At 42.0% G+C, this 21064-nt stretch overlaps 1 protein-coding gene across 1 annotated transcript in view; it reads left to right on the forward strand.

Moving 5' to 3' along the window:
* Positions 1 to 21064, forward strand: part of KCNH1 (potassium voltage-gated channel subfamily H member 1) — a 728543-nt gene that overhangs the window by 26983 nt on the left and 680496 nt on the right. The gene's annotated exons all lie outside the window — the stretch shown is intronic.

Below are 21064 nucleotides of genomic sequence, written 5' to 3' on the forward strand. Positions count from 1 at the left end.
TGCTTTTCTCCCTTCTAAGCTTTCCTGGAGTTCTCGTTCCACTCTCCTTTCCTCTGCTTGTTTCTCTTCTCTCCTCTCTTCTGCTTTCCTTTCTTCTTCTGCTCTTTCCTTTTCTGCTTTCCTTTCTTCTTCTGCTAACCTTTCCTGGAGTTCTCGTTCCACTCTCCTTTCCTCTGCTTGTTTCTCTTCTCTCCTCTCTTCTGCTTTCCTTTCCTCTTCTGCTCTTTCCTTTTCTGCTTTCCTTTCTTCTTCTGCTCTTTCCTTTTCTGCTTTCCTTTCCTCTGTTTTCATCCTTTCTAACCTTTCCTGGAGTTCTCGTTCCACTCTCCTTTCCTCTGCTTGTTTCTCTTCTCTCCTCTCTTCTGCTTTCCTTTCGTCTTCTGCTCTTTCCTTTTCTGCTTTCCTTTCTTCTTCTTTGATCCGTTCCTGGCTCCGTAATTGCAACTCCAGTTTCCGGATCTCAACGTCTTCTGGTTCTTCGGATAGCCACTGCCAGGCTAACTCGTCCCATGTTCCTAATCCCACCATAGATTGTATCATCGTGGTCTGCAACTCTGCCTTCCTCAAATTAGTTCCGACCTCCAAGTTAAAATGTTTGGCCAATTTCAAGAGGTCCGCTTTTAGTAACGCTCGGAACTGTGCCTCACTAGGTGTTACCGCAAAGTTCTGTGCAACAAACGCCATGGTGACTATCGTTAACACCTGTTAACCTTCACCCAAGACTTTACCACAATTTCTCAAAAATTTACCAAATAATAATTAATTAATAAATTTCAATTACTAAAAATTATTATTTTATTATGTTATACAATTTTAGATCCCGGAATTCAATTGGACGAGCCCCCAATTTCTGTTACGTGGTCCTCCCGGTGACTACCTGGTCTCGGTGACCCCCGGACCGTGAGAGGAACTCCGCCAGAAAGATCTATGATTTATACGCTTTCGTAACGCAATCAATATGAAAGACACAACAATTCAAGTCAATAAGAAACCCCACACCAAGGATCCGGATTCATCAATAATATATTCCCCAATCAATCAACAACCATCAACAATCAATCACCAATATTACTAAGATGGCCATCTCATGTATGTCCCCCCTTTCCCCACTCACGACCCCTCAATGGTCACTGTCCCTCACAATGTCTCTGGGCCCCTCCTGGCCAAGGTGAAGGTCGACTTCTGCGCACACGGGCGGTTGAACGGACCCCTGGCTGACGTGCTCCAAGCGTGCACGTCACGTACCGGGAACAACTGCTGCAGCGCACTCCTCCTTGCAAAGCAACGCGGGCAAAGCAAAGCGTGGCTCGCAAAGCGCGCGAGGCCCAAGGTGCGACCCGTACGCGTCCTTGTAGACGTTGAGGCGAACTGTGCCGGACGCTTGGTTCCGTGCACGAACCCACGGCAACTTGACGCGTAACCAGTAATTACCCCGCGCAGGTAACTCCTCTCGCCAGACGGGCTTTCAAACGCAGCGTTCCCCACGCTGCTCAATATCGACACCGCTCGCGTCGGAGCTGGGCGAGGAAGAAGAAGATATCCGCTTCTCCCGGACCTCGTGTCTTTTTCTTCTTCCGGTTCACTATCCCGTTTCCGGTCTCCTGTTATCCGGAGCCTCTCTAACCCTTTAACCACAACAATCTTTAATAGAATAAACATTAATAAGCAATGACATGAATAGTAACTCCTCTAAATCCGGGATCCGTAACAGTATACCAGCCAAAAATATTTTAATCGAATTCCTTATCCTAAAAATCTGAAATTGCATGCACATGATCTATGACCCATTTGTATTGAAATATTAAATTTATGACATCATAGGTCACATGGTTTGGCAGCCATATTGGATTCAACATAAACCTTAAAAAACATCTTCTTCCAAACCACCAAATCGATTGACTCAACTTTACATGTCATTGACTAGGCATGGCGATTAAAAGTTGATCACGAAAATATTATTGGTCACATGGTGTGGCAGCCATATTGGATTGAAGGAAAATATTAAATAATTATATCTCTTAAACCGCTTACAGTATCGATGATAAATTTTACAAATATCATCAAACAGCATTGTTGCATATCTTTTGTAAATGATGATGTCGTAGGTCACGTGGTTTGGCAGCCATGTTGAATAGAAAAACAAACCTTATCCGATCAACACAAAACTTCACAAATGTGATCCACGACACATACATATGTAGAGTGTACATTTTAAAGTTAATATGTCACGTGGTGTGGCAGTCATATTAGATTATATAGCCAATATTTAAAAAAATCCCTTCTCTGAAACTACTTCACCGATCGATGTGAAACCTGTCATGGCTGGTGAAAATGTGACACTTGAAAACAGCTGAAGGGATAGAAATCAAACTTCTTTATTTTTAGGACAGTGAACGAGGGCATCTACCCATTGTGGGACTATGCAGAGGCATATTAGCCACAGTTGCATTACTTTTTTTTTAGATCATACCCAAGATGGTCGACTGGTGGCCATTAAGTGTTACGTGCTCCTCCCAGACCCCCTGGTCATGGTGTACCTCCGAGCCCCGAGAGGAGTCACGGCAGAAAAATGTGTTATTCTGTATGTCAAAGATCAATGGAGAAGCCACACCAATTGTTACTCACAAACAAATATTGTATTAAGATCACACAAGAATAACAGTACAACAATAATAGTAATCAAAAGTACAATCGATATATGTCCTATGATGGTACCATCAGTTTCGTAATATGTAACTCACTGTGCTCCAAGTGAGCGGAAAGAAGAAGATTCCCAATGTCTCTAATTCCCGGCTTCAAGCCAAAGTGGATTCGATCCAGCGATCGTCAGATCAATGTCCAATCGAGACCCGAATCCCATTGGGTTGGCAGTTACAGTCCTGCTGCCAAAGCTGTGCAAAGGCACCCTCCAGGCGACTGGGAAATCCAAAGGCGCCCTCCAGGCGACTGGGAAATCACACCCTCGGGTATGGACGTTCTAAGGCTCACAGTCGGCGAACCTCCGATTTACCTTCAAAATCCGCGTTGCACACACACACCAGATACGTCTGAATGCGGTGAAAACGGCTGACGTGAAGCAAAGAAAAACCTTGCGCGACACGCAAAGGCTGAAGCGAAGCAAAGAAACCTTGCTCGACGCACCAAGCGCGCGAGTCAAAATGGCCGATGGCCTGTTCTCGAGACGTAACGGCCCGACGATGATTCTCTCCTGAATCGATCGCAAAACCTGACACGCAGGTTAATCTGTCACAGCGATAACCACTCTGTCGCAGGAATCCCTTTCCTGGGAAACCCAAAGTTCACTCATTCGTGACTCTTGCTCGCCAACGTTCGCTCCAGACCGCAAAGCAACTATGCTTCTTGTCCGACTCCACTCGCACAGCCCTCTTTTTTTTTCCTCTTCCTCTTCGTCGCCGTCCGGTTCCTGTTTCATTTAAAACATTAACCTTTTTACCTTTTGACAATAATAATTGCTATTTCCCTCAAACAACAATAATCTATCTATAATTCCAGTAATCTCTGTGTGTTTGTTTGTCTGTGACCGCTGTTTCTCGACAACCACGGGTCCGATATACTTTAAACTTGCCAGGTATATTGCTGGGGACCCGAGGATGTGCCTTTTCAAGGTTTCATATTAATCGGACAAGTAGTTACCGAGCTATGTCCAAAAAACGATTCAACCAATCAGAGAGCAGCGAGCTATCACGTGTGCCGAACGTGGTGAACAGACTCTGCCTCGGACGGCACATTTGAGAGCGTATTCATTTATTTCACGTTGGCAAACTATGTTGCCGCTATGTTGGCGTTAAACTATGTTTTAAAACTAATTAAAACTAATTTGCGATTCTTTCGCTTTCCTGCGCGTTTGTGCACGCTATGGCGATTTCTTTACCAAACTCCGCAAGCCGTTCGCTTTGGACCAAACCATTTCATGTAAATAGAGGGGGGGGGGGGGGATTGTCACCGTACTCGCAAGCCGTTCGCTTTGGACCAAACCATTTCATGTAAATAGAGGGGGGGGATTGTCACCGTACTCGCAAACCGTTCGCTTTGGACCAAACCATTTCATGTAAATAGAGGGGGGGGGGGGGGATTGTCACCGTACTCGCAAGCCGTTCGCTTTGGACCAAACCATTTCATGTAAATAGAGGGGGGGGATATAATTTTAGATATATATATAGTACGGGCATGCCCTAGTAATAATAATACATGGAATCAAAAATGCTTACAGTGGATGAAAACCACAACAACGGAAGTGACGAATCCGTAACATATTGTTACGGATCCGGGGGACGGCACTCCCGTTAGCAAGGGGGGGTTAATCCCCTTGTCCTGTTAAGCTGGCCGTCCGACAGGTCCTGGAGCTATCTCGCCACTTCCGGTCAGCGCTGAATAGGGTAGTAGGCCAATTCTTCCTATGACTTAAGTACCAGCACCTTCCGGTAAGCGAGGAAATGAGCCCCGCCTGTAATGGACATGCCGAGCGAAGCGAGCCACGACTCAGGCCGTTAACAAAAGACTAAACCCGATTATAAAGCGGTTCGGCCAAAATGGTGCCACAGGTACTCAATTGAAAGAAATCACGAAAGCGATCGGACGAGAATGAAACCAAAGAATAAGAAGGAACAGGTATTTATAAATTATTTACAACAAACCAAAGGAAGAGAAGGGTCGAAAGTAATATACAGAAGAAGAAGACACAGAGCAAACCTTAAAACAAGCTTAATTATGGAACCCCAGACAACACAGAGGACAGACCACGGACTTACACGACAAAGGGGAAATTGCAGGCAGGAATGGCTGGAGGAAGGTTTGTAGGAAAAGGCACCGCGAGGAGGTCCGCTGCAAATCCACGCTGGAAGCGAGCAGCTGGCGGCAGGTACACGTATCCGTTTCACGCGGTAGGGCTGTTTGAAGCAGCTTGTCAGAGCTCCGCGCAGCTTCGTCTCTCTCTCTGCCTTCTCACCGACTCTCCTCCAACTCCACTCAACTTCTCGGTTCGTGCTCCCTAACTCCTCTCCCTCTCGTGCCTTCTCACCAACTCTGTTCGTGCTCCCTCACTCATCTGCGTAAGCAGTCCCTCACTCGTCTTTTATTGCCCTCTCCCAAATCAAGCCGCCAGCTCCGATGACACGCCTACCGGTTGGCTCACCTCGGCGCTGGTTCGCTGGTTCGCCGTGGTTCGGGCTGGCTGACTCCACCCTTGATGACGAGTTGGTGCCACGCCCATGATCCGGCGGCTCCTCCCCCCTTCTTCTCCGAGATGAGCACATGGCAATGGCGTCTTGTGGGGATGGAAAACCACTCGCACCACTTTTGAAAAGAACGAAAGGGACCTATCTTATTTGATTAATGCAACGTAGAGTCAAACTATTGGAAACACAGCCTTACCTGAAACACATAATAATGAAATAACTACGAAGAGGGCCTATGGTTCGCTATGTGTTGCAATGTGGACTAACTAGGGGACGACCTTTGACCTTTACAAGAAATGGAGGTATTTACAAAAAGAATTATTTACAAAGGGGTATATTTACAACAATTTACAAAGTGCAGGGTTCTCAAAATCCCAACAATATGTTACTTAAACGTGTTCCTAACCATTTCTTGAACATGCATGGCCCGATTTTGTTCAAACTTGACACAAGCACAGCATATGACGGCATATACGTGCAGCTCACTTCATTTTCCGATCTGATAAAAGATGGCCGAATGGTAGACTGGCGGCCATTTTAGTTGTAAAAAAAACCTGATATTGAACACGTCATCAACCATTTCTCGGACATGCATTTACCGATCACGTTCAAACTTGGCACACAGAAAATGAATGATGGGTTACATATGTCCGTCATTTTATTTTGAGGTCAGGTCAAAGATAGCAGAATGGTGGCCATTTTGTTACTTAAACGTCTCAAACCATTTCTCAACATGCATAGATTGATTTGCTTCAAACTTGGCACAAAGCCAATACATGAGAGTATATATTTATGCAGAAGATTTTGTTTTGTAATCTGACCAAAGATGGCCGACTGACGGCCTTTAACTCCCTACAGCAAAATTACGAAAACCACGGGGGCTATGACATTCTATGTCTTTTTCTTCTTGTTTTACACCGTCCAGAGACATCAGTTTCGATCTTTTTGGATTCGGATTCTTCTTTCATTTTACATTTTTAACATATAGTAATACACACAACATGGAATCACACTGCCAGATGTGTATAACATGTATGAGACAGTTTGTTGTTGAACTATAATTCAAGGATGATTCCAACCTGCAAATTTTGTCGTTGTATCCTATATGACGCATCTTCGTTTTGTGTAAATTTTTGACGCAGATTCTAACACATAAGGAAATTAAGAGTCGTGGGGAATCGGTGGTTGGGAAGATAGGGGGGTGGGGGCAGGGTGGGTCCAGGGGGGGGGGGTCCAGAGGCTACCTCACATAGAGGGATCCACTGTGTTGTGAAGTATGCAGACAGACTTTGTAAATATGGCCCCTATTTTATTTTGTCCCATTCTCTCCCTGATGTGATTCGTCCTTTGTGGATGTGATTGATCACTGCCCAATGTCAGGATTCTTTATTAATTAAATTTTTGACACACTCCTCTCATCATGCTAGTGGGTACTTTGTAAATTTGTAGAGATTATGGTTGGATATAAATTATTCAGTTGCACTGGCAAAGTCACTCGCAGGGCATCATTAAAAAGCCAGAGGACCCTCGCAGCACTATGGAGGTGCACGGGCCAATCAATAATTGTTTTGCAGACCTTTTAAGTTGTGCCAGTGATGGTCTTGAGTAGACGATTCTAAATGATATCAAAAGGACATTGCTGAATGTAGGAAGATGGACCGATTATTTCTTAACACTATAAGGTCCCTTTATTTCAGTGGATACTAGCGGAGCCTACCCGTGATTTTGCTGATGGACCAATTAGTCATCCTGTTTTCCAAAATACATTTACCCATGCGAAGTGCTTTAACCTCAATTTTTCCTGGGTAAAAAAGGAAATTGTAATACCCTCTGCCACCACTAGCAGGTGGCACTACGCATTTCACATTCACAAATATAATTTATGCCCCCCCTCCCCCCACACCCATGTGAGGCCGCAGCCACACGACCTATGTTACCCCCCACACAATGTTGTATTTGTACCCCGAGTTTGGAGTTTGTAACTTAAAACATGTCGCCGTGCATAGAACACATACAAACAAAGAGAGCGAGAGGGGGGAATGGGAAGGGAAGGGAAGGGAGGGGAAGGGAGTGGGAGGGGGAGAGGATGAGTAAGAGGAAGAGGAAGAGGGAGATAGAGATTTTTGCCTTTTATAGGTATAGATAGTGAGTGAAGGTAGAAGGATGAGAGATTGTTGGATTTATAGATGGATCTAGTGAGAGGTTGAGACATCTTTATCATGAATATTTGCTCATGATTTTTCATTTCAGTAAACAAGAACTGAGGATCAAAGCAGAATGATTCCGGTTCATACTTGGATTGGAGACCTCCACAGGGGTTGTCTGCTGATGGAGAACGGTGTAATTTGGTCTATCGTGTGCTCTGGTCGTGGATTCGTTTGGATTTGTTCCCCTGTGTTAAGTTAAAGTCGATCCCGACTGCCCGACAGGAAGGTGCAGATAGAACGCACTTACCTTTGACCTGTCTAGTTTGGGTTCCAATGAGGAGAACCAACATGAGAATGTCGTCTTTTACACTGAATTTCTCTCTTTCTTAGTCTATCCACAGAGAAGTGAATTAAACAATTATTTTATGTTCGGATCACTTGGCTGCGCCTGGATGGCTTTGAAGGTAGAGGAGTAGCAGCAGAAACCCAAATCCTATCCAGGTTCCTCCTGATGACTCTATCTTTGCTATTTGGTCATTTGGGTTCCTCTTTATGACTCCATCTTTGCTATTTGATCATTTGGGTTCCTCTTTATGACTCCATCTTTGCTATATGGTCATTTGGGTTCCTCCTGATGACTATCTTTGCTATTTGGTCATTTGGGTTCCTTTTTATGACTCCATCTTTGCTATATGGTCATTTGGGTTCCTCCTGATGACTCCATCTTTGTTATTTGCTCATTTGGGTTCCTTATGATGACTCCAATGCAGCATTTGGTCTGTCAATTGATTGCAGAAGATTGGTGAACCACCCAAACTATATACCATTGTAGAAAGATGGAAACAGGAATATTTTTGTGCACATTGTCAGGCGTGATGGTGAAAATCTGGAAAATAAACTGGGACTGTTGTGAAAAGTAGAAGGAAGGAGTAACAGAGGGAGGCCAAAGATGTGGTGGGCATGGCTTTTGGAGCATAACTGGCACAATGTTGTATGACAGCCTTAAAAATAAAAATGCCCAGGATGGGCATAAATGACATAGCTTCATCATTGAGGTTGCTGCTTAGCAATGAGCAGAAGCACTATTTCTTATGATTCTGAGTATGATTTCCGACCTAACTATATACTGTCAATTTGAAAGTATCAGATTTTTGTTACCACGATAACCTGTGAACTGCTGAAGGGATTTTGATCAAACGTGCTACAAGTATGTACTATAATGCAAAGATTAACTGATTCGATTTTTGGGGCAAAGGTTAAAGGTTGTGTATCATTTCGCTAAATACATTTTTGTTAACATGATAACCTGTGAACTGCTGAAGGGATTTTGATCAAATGTGGTACAAGAATGTACTATGATGCAAAGATTAACTGATTCGATTTTTGGGTCAAAGGTTAAAGGTTGTGTATCATTTCGCTAAAAGTAAATTTTTGTTATCATGATAACCTGTGAACTGCTGAAGGGATTTTGATCAAACGTGCTACAAGAATGTACTATAATGCAAAGATTAACTGATTCGATTTTTGGGTCAAAGGTTAAAGGTTGTGTATCATTTCGCTGAAAGTATCAGTTTTTTGTTACCACGATAACCTGTGAACTGCTGAAGGGATTTTGATCAAACGTGCTACAAGAATGTACTATGATGCAAAGATTAACTGATTCGATTTTTGGGTCAAAGGTTAAAGGTTGTGTATCATTTCGCTGAAAGTATCAGTTTTTTGTTACCACGATAACCTGTGAACTGCTGAAGGGATTTTGATCAAACGTGCTACAAGTATGTGCTATGATGCAAAGATTAACTGATTCGATTTTTGGGTCAAAGGTTAAAGGTTGTGTTTCATTTCGCTGAAAGTATCAGTTTTTTGTTACCACGATAACCTGTGAACTGCTGAAGGGATTTTGATCAAACGTGCTACAAGTATGTACTATAATGCAAAGATTAACTGATTCGATTTTTGGGTCAAAGGTTAAAGGTTGTGTTTCATTTCGCTGAAAGTATCAGTTTTTTGTTACCACGATAACCTGTGAACTGCTGAAGGGATTTTGATCAAACGTGCTACAAGAATGTACTATAATGCAAAGATTAACTGATTCGATTTTTGGGTCAAAGGTTAAAGGTTGTGTATCATTTCGCTGAAAGTATCAGATTTTTGTTACCACGATAACCTGTGAACTGCTGAAGGGATTTTGATCAAATGTGGTACAAGAATGTACTATAATGCAAAGATTAACTGATTCGATTTTTGGGGCAAAGGTTAAAGGTTGTGTTTCATTTCGCTGAAAGTATCAGTTTTTTGTTACCACGATAACCTGTGAACTGCTGAAGGGATTTTGATCAAATGTGGTACAAGTATGTACTATAATGCAAAGATTAACTGATTCGATTTTTGGGTCAAAGGTTAAAGGTTGTGTATCATTTCGCTGAAAGTATCAGATTTTTGTTACCACGATAACCTGTGAACTGCTGAAGGGATTTTGATCAAACGTGCTACAAGTATGTACTATAATGCAAAGATTAACTGATTCGATTTTTGGGTCAAAGGTTAAAGGTTGTGTATCATTTCGCTGAAAGTATCAGTTTTTTGTTACCACGATAACCTGTGAACTGCTGAAGGGATTTTGATCAAACGTGCTACAAGTATGTACTATAATGCAAAGATTAACTGATTCGATTTTTGGGGCAAAGGTTAAAGGTTGTGTTTCATTTCGCTGAAAGTATCAGTTTTTTGTTACCACGATAACCTGTGAACTGCTGAAGGGATTTTGATCAAACGTGCTACAAGAATGTACTATAATGCAAAGATTAACTGATTCGATTTTTGGGTCAAAGGTTAAAGGTTGTGTATCATTTCGCTGAAAGTATCAGATTTTTGTTACCACGATAACCTGTGAACTGCTGAAGGGATTTTGTTCAAACGTGCTACAAGTATGTACTATAATGCAAAGATTAACTGATTCGATTTTTGGGGCAAAGGTTAAAGGTTGTGTATCATTTCGCTAAATACATTTTTGTTAACACGATAACCTGTGAACTGCTGAAGGGATTTTGATCAAATGTGGTACAAGAATGTACTATGATGCAAAGATTAACTGATTCGATTTTTGGGTCAAAGGTTAAAGGTTGTGTATCATTTCGCTGAAAGTATCAGATTTTTGTTACCACGATAACCTGTGAACTGCTGAAGGGATTTTGTTCAAACGTGCTACAAGTATGTACTATAATGCAAAGATTAACTGATTCGATTTTTGGGGCAAAGGTTAAAGGTTGTGTATCATTTCGCTAAATACATTTTTGTTAACACGATAACCTGTGAACTGCTGAAGGGATTTTGATCAAATGTGGTACAAGAATGTACTATGATGCAAAGATTAACTGATTCGATTTTTGGGTCAAAGGTTAAAGGTTGTGTATCATTTCGCTGAAAGTAGCAGATTTTTGTTACCATGATAACCTGTGAACTGCTGAAGGGATTTTGATCAAACGTGCTACAAATATGTACTATGATGCAAAGATTAACTGATTCGATTTTTGGGTCAAAGGTTAAAGGTTGTGTTTCATTTCGCTGAAAGTAGCAGATTTTTGTTACCATGATAATATGTGAACTGCTGAAGGGATTTTGATCAAACGTGGTACAAGTATGTACTATGATGCAAAGATTAACTGATTCGATTTTTGGGTCAAAGGTTAAAGGTTGTGTATCATTTCGCTGAAAGTAGCAGATTTTTGTTACCATGATAACCTGTGAACTGCCGAAGGGATTTTGAACAGCTTCGTACAAGTATGAACTATGATACAACGACGAATTGATTACATTTTGGATTGAAAACGTCAAAGGTCATGTCATGTGCCCCTTGTCAACCTTTTTATGGATAATTACTCGAGTGAGAAGCATCTGATTTTTGTCTCTCATACTTCCTTACCTCTCTTTTCTCTCCTGATTGCTATACAATGATTTTTCACATTACTTTTAATTGAGATCCAATGTAACAGTGGGTTGACATCAAACACAGCTGGAGGCAATTCCCTCGACACATTTGTGCCAAATTCTATAATTTTCTCGTTATAAAGTGTTAGTGAGCGATCTATAGCGGTCATATCTCGTTTGGCAGTTATTTCCCTTGCCTTCCCCCTCTCCATCTGAGGCTGGACGTTAACCATTTGTTTTATGAGAGGATGCATTGGAACATTATTTTTCCATTACCTTTTTTACTTGCGAAAATCGAAGATCTTTCAAGTATATTGGTTTGTCTTGTGCGTTATTCTCTTTTTGTCTTGTGCGTTATTCTCTGTTTGTCTTGTGCGTTATTCTCTGTTTGTCTGTCTGTCTGTTTGTCTGTACGTCAGTCACCTGCAGGTCACAATTTTCAACCGATCTTCACGAAACTTTACCAAGTGGTAAAGTTGGTCATAATCAAGAAGCCTATTGTTTTGGGGTCAAAAGGTCAATAGGTCAACATAGGCCAAAGGTCACAAACATTGTCAATTTTCCAAAAGCCTCAATTTTCATCCGATTGACTAGAAATTTTAAGAGGATTTGCATATCTGGTCACTGAATTCAACCACCAAGTATTTTTGAGGTCAACATAGGCCAAAAGGTCAACATAGGCCAAATTTCTAAAATCCTCAATTTTCATCCGATTGAATTGAAATTTTAAGAGGATTTGCATATCTGGTCATGAATTCAACCACCAATTATTTTTGAGGTCATCATAGGCCAACAACTTATTTTAGGGATTTCACAACTATCGTGCTATGCCCGACATATTTCTTGTTTTCTCCTTTTTTTCATTACCTCCAATGTATTAATATCATGATAACGGTATCATGATAACCCTTAAATTGGGTTAAGATGGTGAAAAAAATGCAATAGTTCTCCTATAATTATGTTTATTTAATCTCTCCCAACACCTTGATGGTTTGTTTGCACCTTTATATAATCAATACTCAATCATATGTTTGTTATTTAAAAGAATCATCTGTATTCGAAAGTTAGGAAGAGCGAAAACGTTGTTAGGTTATTCACTTTTTAAAACAGGCAGAATGTAAATTCATAAATCATTGCCCGGTAGTTGAGGGATTGGCAAATCTCGTGCTTGATTCATGTGCCGAATAGTCAAGGGATTGGCATGTCTCGTGCTTGATTGATGTGCCAAGTAGTTCAGAGATTGGAAAATCTCGTGTTTCATTGATGAGGCAAGTAGTCGAGGGATTGGCAAGTCTCATGCTTGATTGATGTGCCAAGCCAAGAGATTGGCAAATGTCGTGCTTGATGGATGTGCCAAGTTGTCAAGAGATTGACAAGTCTCATGCTTGATTGATGTGCCAAGTAGTCAAGAGATTGGCAAGTCTCGTTCTTGATTGATGTGCAGATGAGTCGAGGGATTGTAAAATTTCGTGCTTGATTGATGTGCCGAGTACTCGAGGGATTGGCAAGTCTCGTGCTTGATTGATGTGCCAAGCCAAGAGATTGGTAAATCTCGTGTTTCATGGATGTGCCGAGTACTCGAGGGATTGGCAAGTCTCGTGCTTGATTGATGTGCCGAGTACTCGAGGGATTGGCAATTCTCGTGCTTGATTGATGTGCCAAGCCAAGAGATTGGCAAATCTCGTGTTTCATGGATGTGCCAAGTTGTCAAGAGATTGGCAAGTCTCATGCTTGATGGATGTGCCAAGTAGTCAAGAGATTGGCAAGTCTCATGCTTGATGGATGTGCCAAGTAGTCAAGAGATTGGCAAGTCTCGTGCATGATTGATTTGCCGAGTACTCGAGGGATTGGCAAGTCTCGTGCTTGATTGATGTGCCGAGTAGTCGAGGGATTGGCAATTCTCGTGCTTGATTGATGTGCCAAGCCAAGAGATTGGCAAATCTCGTGTTTCATGGATGTGCCAAGTTGTCAAGAGATTGGCAAGTCTCATGCTTGATGGATGTGCCAAGTAGTCAAGAGATTGTAAAATCTCGTGCTTGATTGATGTGCCGAGTAGTCGAGGGATTGGCAATTCTCGTGCTTGATTGATGTGCCAAGCCAAGAGATTGGCAAATCTCGTGTTTCATGGATGTGCCAAGTTGTCAAGAGATTGGCAAGTCTCATGCTTGATGGATGTGCCAAGTAGTCAAGAGATTGTAAAATCTCGTGCTTGATTGATGTGCCAAGCCAAGAGATTGGCAAATCTCGTGTTTCATGGATGTGCCAAGTTGTCAAGAGATTGGCAAGTCTCATGCTTGATGGATGTGCCAAGTAGTCAAGAGATTGTAAAATCTCGTGCTTGATTGATGTGCCGAGTACTCGAGGGATTGGCAAGTCTCGTGCTTGATTGATGTGCCGAGTACTCGAGGGATTGGCAAGTCTCGTGCTTGATTGATATGCCGAGTACTCGAGGGATTGGCAAGTCTCGTGCTTGATTGATGTGCCGAGTACTCGAGGGATTGGCAAGTCTCGTGCATGATTGATTTTTCGGGCAGACAGTTTAGCAACTGTTGAGTTATTGGAGAAGATAGGTCTCCTTGAGTTTCAATTTTGAGAAGCTGCGTTCGGCACTGGCTGCAATTTGGGTAAAGTAAATAAACCCAAAACTCAATACAGGTATTTGGAGAATACTTGTTACAGCCAATCTTGACAATGAACTGCAGTTCTTTTCAAGGAATGCATTTCTTTGGTAAGAGGTAAGGGAAGGTTGTGAACCTCGTTTTCAAAGTTTGCTCCATCCTCACGATTTGCTATTGGTGTTTTCTGTCTTCCAAAGGCATCTGTAAATCCATGCACACAGCTCTTCCTTAAATTTTCTTTGTTGAGCAGTGGCATTTAGTTAAAAGTGAGGATTCCTCTCCATATCTGGTTATAGTCCACAGACAGGGTCGTGTGTGGTCGAGTCGTCCCGTTGGTCTGGGTCCATGCGGAAATTGCTGATGTGATCCATGGCTTGTGTTACAATAACAGCATTTAGAACATGATACGATACGTCAGATCGAAATCCACCTTTACCTGCGCCACCGAAGGTGGATGGAGGTTATGTTTTCACCCCTGTCTGTTTGTGTTTCTTTGTCTGTCTGTGAACAAGATATCTAAAAAAGTTGTGGATGGATTCCGACGAAATTTGGCAGAGATGTAGCGTATGTGACACGGACGAAATGATTATATTTTGGTGAAGATCCGGATTCGGATCCGGCTACTAGAATTTTAAAAGTGATTCTTCACCATTGGGAGATAGGGCCAAAGACGATACATAGCAGGATATCTCAAAAATTTGTGGACGGATTTGGACGAAACCTGGCGGAGAGGTTGGGTGTCTGACAAGGACTATTCGATTCGATTTTGGTGAAGATCTGAATATGGATTCGCATACGAGAGTTATTTAATTTTAAAGTGATTCTTCACCATTGAGGGATCGGACGAAAAGCGATATACAACATATTGTCGCATTCCTCGCGATTAAAACCATCCAAGGAAACGGATTGCCGAACCAGCTTTAACTCCAAGGCGTTCAGTTCAAAATATAGTGGAGAATACGGCGTGGGGGCAAGTGGGGGGAGAAGCTGAAGAGCTTATTTTTACGGATCCCAATGGCAGACTTCAACCTGTAATAAATAACTCAAACAAAACGGAATTAAAATGTACAAAAATAAACAGGTTTATTTAAGGAAATGCCGGTAACAAAGAAACGCATGATAAAAACTAAACTCCGAAATTGAGGGATCCTCCACACAGACAAAGGGAAATATAATGATATAAAAATAAAAGGTGTTATCTATGGCACTTAGCTCAACTCGACCGGGGAGTCTCGCCAGGAATCGTCAACGATCGTCTCAGGCCTTGGTGGGGGAATGCGCTCGCTCTTCTGCACAGAGCGTGGGCGGAAAAAACCAGGCCTCGCTCACTCCTGGATCTGTGCACGACACAAACGGGAGTTGCCGCACAGCTCGTCGTTCTTGCTTTGGGAAAACGCAGCTCTCCTTTCGCGGCTCTTCCGCCTCTTCACGACCACTAGCAAGATATCAGAACACGGCCACCCGTGATGAATCCTCCTCACGCAAGATAGCAAAATGCAACCGTCCACTATGGATGCAGAACGAGAAGGCGCAAGAGCAAGAAGGAAAGTCGACACACGACTGTCCACTATCGCATACAGAATCGAGCAGAAGGAAGAGACAGAATGTCCGCCGGCTCGTTTATCATCCAGGCTCTGATGTCATCTGTGGTGCTTCACCAATCAGCGAGTCATTTCTTACCAATCCTCCCCGTCAATCAAACCCTCAACCAATCACTGCTCGTCGGGGCGTGGCTCTCGGCCTGCCCGTCCTGTGCGCTTACCAAGTCAATGTTATCAGCGGCAGGCCTCAATAGCCTGGCTTCCGGTAGGTTTTTAATTAGGGTGTTTAAATGCGTGATTTCCTACGAGGTGTGTGTGCTGCGTATATCATAAGGAACAGAGGAATAAATTACAGAGGCAATGACACACAAGGGATTAATTTACCCATAATCCCTCGCTAATTAACAAGCCCCACTCCTCTGATGGTGACGAATATACAAGCTTACGCGACAGTCCGGTCTACACAAATTCCCTACTTATGGTACGTCAAGATGATTCTTCTTCTTCTTCTTCTTCACGACAGTCGGACCACACTACTCTATACACTCTACCTGGCTCTAAGGTATCTCAACCCCCCAAAAACGTAACAATATTTAAAAAAGTTATGGACGAGTTATGACTAAACTTGGGGGATGAGTTGGTTAGGTGACAAGAACGAGCGATTCGATTTTGGTTCAGGTCCGAATCCAGATCCGGCCTATCAGTGGGATACAAAACATAAACTGTTCAGCGTGGCAGAGGTATGCGCTCCACTGAGTGCCGTTCTAGTTATTGTTGTGTTCGTTTGATGGAATTTTAACTAAGCCAGGATAGTAAGTATCATGACTAAGAATGGAATCTGAAAAACTCTACTTTTGAGCTTTTGTTGGATCTGAGATTGGTTCATCTTGCGACCTCGTAGTGAAAGTGGTGTCTTGCTTTATTGGGTCATAGCTGCTAAAGCTCCTTACTTCCTTTGAGTTTGCATGTTAATTCGCTATCCTCTGATATTGCCTGTTGAAAACCACTCTTCCAGTGATTCATTTGGACAGTTTGCAGAGTTTTTAGTGGCTTAACGGCAGAATCGATGGGTTTGCCTGGGATGTTGCTTCAATTGCTGATTTTGCTTACATCGGGTAACACATTGTGCTATACAACTAACCACACAAATAAGTGTAGTGATTGCAATTCTTTTACAAGAATTGATTCTCAAAGAATTGCAATTCTTTTACAAGGGATCCAGTTTCTAGACAGGCGATTGCATCTTCGGCTATAGCTGCAAATTCGCGCAAGGCAGCACGCTCCCTTCGTGCTTGCCTTGGGAGATCTTTTACACCGGATTACATAAAATTTAAAATCGCTTGTCATTTTTACTCCCGCCAGGGAGTAATGCATTCAATCGTGTCCGTGTGTGTGTGTGTCCGTGTGTTTGTGAACAAGATATTTGGAAAAGTTCTGAACAGATTTGGATGAAAGTTGGTGGGATGATTGCCCTTGGGATAAGGAAGAATTGATTAGTTTTTGGTGAAGCTCAGGATATTATTCCGGATCCAGGAATTTTTTGAAGGATTGTTTACCATTGGAAGATAGGGCTCATTTTTTTTTTTTTACATTATCTTCTATATCTTCTATATATTCTATATTTAACATTGTGATATGAAAATAGTTTTCATATTTGTCGTAAATGTAGTTTAAACTCGTGGTTATGCGGTAGAGCGGTGTATTTTGTTAGCAGCGTCGTCTTCAAGGTTCTTTTTTTTTCTAATAAAGACCTATTCTGTCATTTTAAAACCACCAAAGTGTGTATTAGGTTTCCCCGTTTCATAAAATGTATCGTTTGATAACGTATAATGCTTTAAAACTGTTTTTTTTGTTGTTTTTTTTTTACCTCACAAGAGTTATCAACATTTAGTGATTTACCTCAGCAAATGTCAATCGCGGTGTCAGTATTTGATGAACTTATAAAGACTTGGTGACATAAGTGTGACCAGCATTTGCACGGGATTCTTCCCAGAAGAATGAGTGGACGCATTAGCTTGAACGACTTAAAATGAGCGAGTTTTGTTTTGACGTTTGGGCCAGTTTTACATGTTGTATCCCTAAGGAATGAAACGAACGTTTTCATGGCTTACAATTTTATTTGAAGTCACACATGCCTCAAAATACACTCACTTATATAGAATTGAACGCTGAATCCGAAAATGTAAGTGAAATTGCCTTGTTTTTTTTTTAACATTATCTTCTATATATTCTAAATATATATCTGTGCAGTGTCTGTCTTGTGTTGTCACTGAACTACTCCCTCAAACTTTTGTGAAATCGTATTATTCCAACTTGACCCACGGCGGGAGTATGCGCTCTACTGAGTGGCGTCCTAGTTGAATTTAAAATCCCTTTGGTTGTCCCATCAAACAGCTTCAACCTTATTCAGGTTTTTATACATATTTCCACATATACACACACACACACACACACACACACACACACACACACACACACACACACACACACACACACACACACACACACACACACACACACACACATACACTGCACTGGGGAATATATATATTACACTGTTTTATGCATGTTTTCAAGTTTCTTATTTTTTATTTTATTTTTTGCATAAATTATGTATCAAAAGATGGGCAGCCATGAAGCAGTATTTGGCAGTTTATGGGGGTAATGGAGAAATCGTGATATTTTTCAGGGGGGTCATTTTAACCTCTCCCGCCAGCGTGAATAGGGTTAACACTCGGTCAGTTCTTGTCTCCATCTGGTGTCAGGAAGTGACTTGAGTGTGATTTGGACATGGGTATACAGAATCTGCCATCTTTGAGTTGAGGCCAGAAATACTGCATTGAATGCATTGCAAGTAGTCAAAGAATAGGTTTCCTGCTCCAAAGGGATTGTGCAGTTTCATTGATATCCAGCTTTAGATAATATCAGCTGCAAGGGTTGATAGAGCTCTGTAGTTCATTTTGAGCAAGCGTGCTTGGACACCACTTTGCTGACCTTTCATGTTACCTGCATTATCATAGCCCTGACCCCTGGAGTCGGTTCAGGGAATTCATTTTTGCCTCATGAAATGGAGATGTGTGCCAGTTATGACTTCTGAAGTTGAAAGTAAAAAAAAAAGAAGTTAAAAAACAGGGAAAACTCTTTGATGCTCACACTTCCATCCTCAATTTGCACGACCATGTGGAAAATAGTCATTGTCATATCAACATGGCTTATGTCAGGGTTGTAGTCTAAGGCGAAGTACTTGTTTCTCTTGATCCCCTTTACAATTTCCTTCACCACATTATTTCTTACAGGTCATATCAACTCATTCTGAATGATTTCCTTCACCATATTATTTCTTACAGGTCATATCAACTCATTCTGAATGTTCCTTCACCATATTATTTCTTACAGGTCATATCAACTCATTCTGAATGATTTCCTTCACCATATTATTTCTTACAGGTCATATCAACTCATTCTGAATGTTCCTTCACCATATTATTTCTTACAGGTCATATCAACTCATTCTGAATGTTCCTTCACCATATTATTTCTTACAGGTCATATCAACTCATTCTGAATGTTCCTTCCAAGGCACTGACGACAGTTCATTACCCCTGATCTTGCATACATGTTCTTCCATCAGATGAGGTTAACTTTTTCTAGAAGCTCAACTTGAGCCAGAAAGTTTCCATTGTTAAGCCATTCATGTGTCCCACAAAAACCCATGCAATGCTGAGCTAAGAGCTGAATAATAGCAAATGGGTGCTGTGACATTTCGTGCCAATACTCTTGTTCACTCTGATCTGAGGTTTCTTACTCATGGCTGATGGACTCATCACATTTAAGTCTTATTTCAAGCCCCAACAGGCTCTGCATCCATTTCCTGTACTCCAGAGATGTCTCATTAAGTTTTAATGGCTTTGTTATATTAAGCCATGCTCAAAAACCTTGCACAAGCCAAATGATGTCCCTAGGTACCAAATAACGTAAAACAAACAGAGTGAAGTATCCTCTCTGATAGAATACAGCAGCCATGCACGGCACACTCTTTCTCCATTGGGAATCTTTACTGTAGAAGTTCTCAGTTGTGCAGTGACAATTGTACGGAACTGTATCTGCTTCAAAAAGTGAACTTCTGCCTGATGTCCTGAGTTGCAAAACCAAATGTACTCGTGGCTTGTCATCAATTTTTTCTGGCCACATTCCAGGATCCGTGTTCAGTGCGGCCATTACCTTGTGTGGTACAGACCGATCCTGGCTGTTTCCTCATTCTTGCTTCAGCTTGCTGCCTTTCTGATTGGCCCTGAATGCTTTCCTATTTACATGAGGTTGTTTCAGTTCTTTTTACACAGGTATCGAGACTCATGGAGGAGCACAATAACAGGGGGTAATAGATCAACAGACCAAATGGGGCCAAGGGGAAACAGTGGAGCAACAATGAGGGAGTGGCTAGAAAAAAAACAAAGGAGAGCCAGAACGTCACTCGGTGGAGCGCATACCTGAGACATCCATGATATAAGCATACATTCACATGAAAACCTGGAGAGTCATCCACGATACAAGCACACATTCATGACACATTGACACATGGTGTAATAAAATTTAATGAGTAAGTTGCATTAAAACATCATATTTGGGAATCCTATATGGCACATAACTTTATGGCACCTTTATCTCACATAACTCAATATAGGAAACCACCTTTAGAGGCCATTTTTCCCCGCAAGCGGGGGTTGGCCTTTTTCGGGGACCGTGGTTGTTGTTGTTTTTTTGGTCCCCTTTTTGAAGCAATGTTTTACGGCCGGATGCCCTTCCTGCCGCCAACCTTTTTTGTCGCCTTTTTACGACAAACAGGGAATTACCAGTGAACTGGTACTCAATTTGCCGACCTCAGAAGGATGACAGGCTGAGTCAACCCCCCTGGTGTTAATTCAGCGATCGACCGGGATTCGAACCCAGGATCCTAGGATCCTAAGCTGGCACCCTAGCCGCTAGCCCAACACCAGGCTCAACTCAATTTAGGAAGATGGAGAAAAATACTGAACCCATGATTTATTAATTAGAAAATAATTGTCAAATATATATCTATGTAGCAGTTGATCGAGATGCTTTCTCCACCACTCCACCTTCGCTGCAATCTTCGATCAAGGTTTCTCTTGCGGCCACGTCCAGGGAGGTTGGGTACAGTGCCATGGGCCTTAAACTTCCTGATAACATTGCGTACGGTGGACACAGGAACATCAAGGTCTCTGGAGATTGACTTGTAGCCTTGAGACTGTCCAGACCTGGCTACAATCTTGTGTCTGACCTCCTCAGACAATTCTCTGGTTTTCTTTCTTTTCTCCATGCTCATTGCGGTACACACAGTGACACAAAACAGCAGAATGACTCCTTTTCTCTCTTCAAACTGGTTGAATGAGTGATTTTTATATTGCAGTCACATGCAATTCACCATAGGTGAGTTCAATTCCAAAGTAAAGGAGAATCACGTGCTTGAAAGCTAATTATTTATAACAACCTCTAAAAGGTGCCAATAATATTGTCTGGACCATTTTCGGATGTCTGTGTGGAATAAGCTAAGATTTAGTAAGTTTTTCAGCTTTTTTGTTTTGTTCCACTGCAAACCAAAGAAATACACATGTGGATAC

The sequence above is a fragment of the Myxine glutinosa genome, chromosome 11 (assembly GCF_964187855.1).
Source record: "Myxine glutinosa chromosome 11, kmMyxGlut1.1, whole genome shotgun sequence".
Taxonomy (NCBI): domain Eukaryota; kingdom Metazoa; phylum Chordata; class Myxini; order Myxiniformes; family Myxinidae; genus Myxine; species Myxine glutinosa.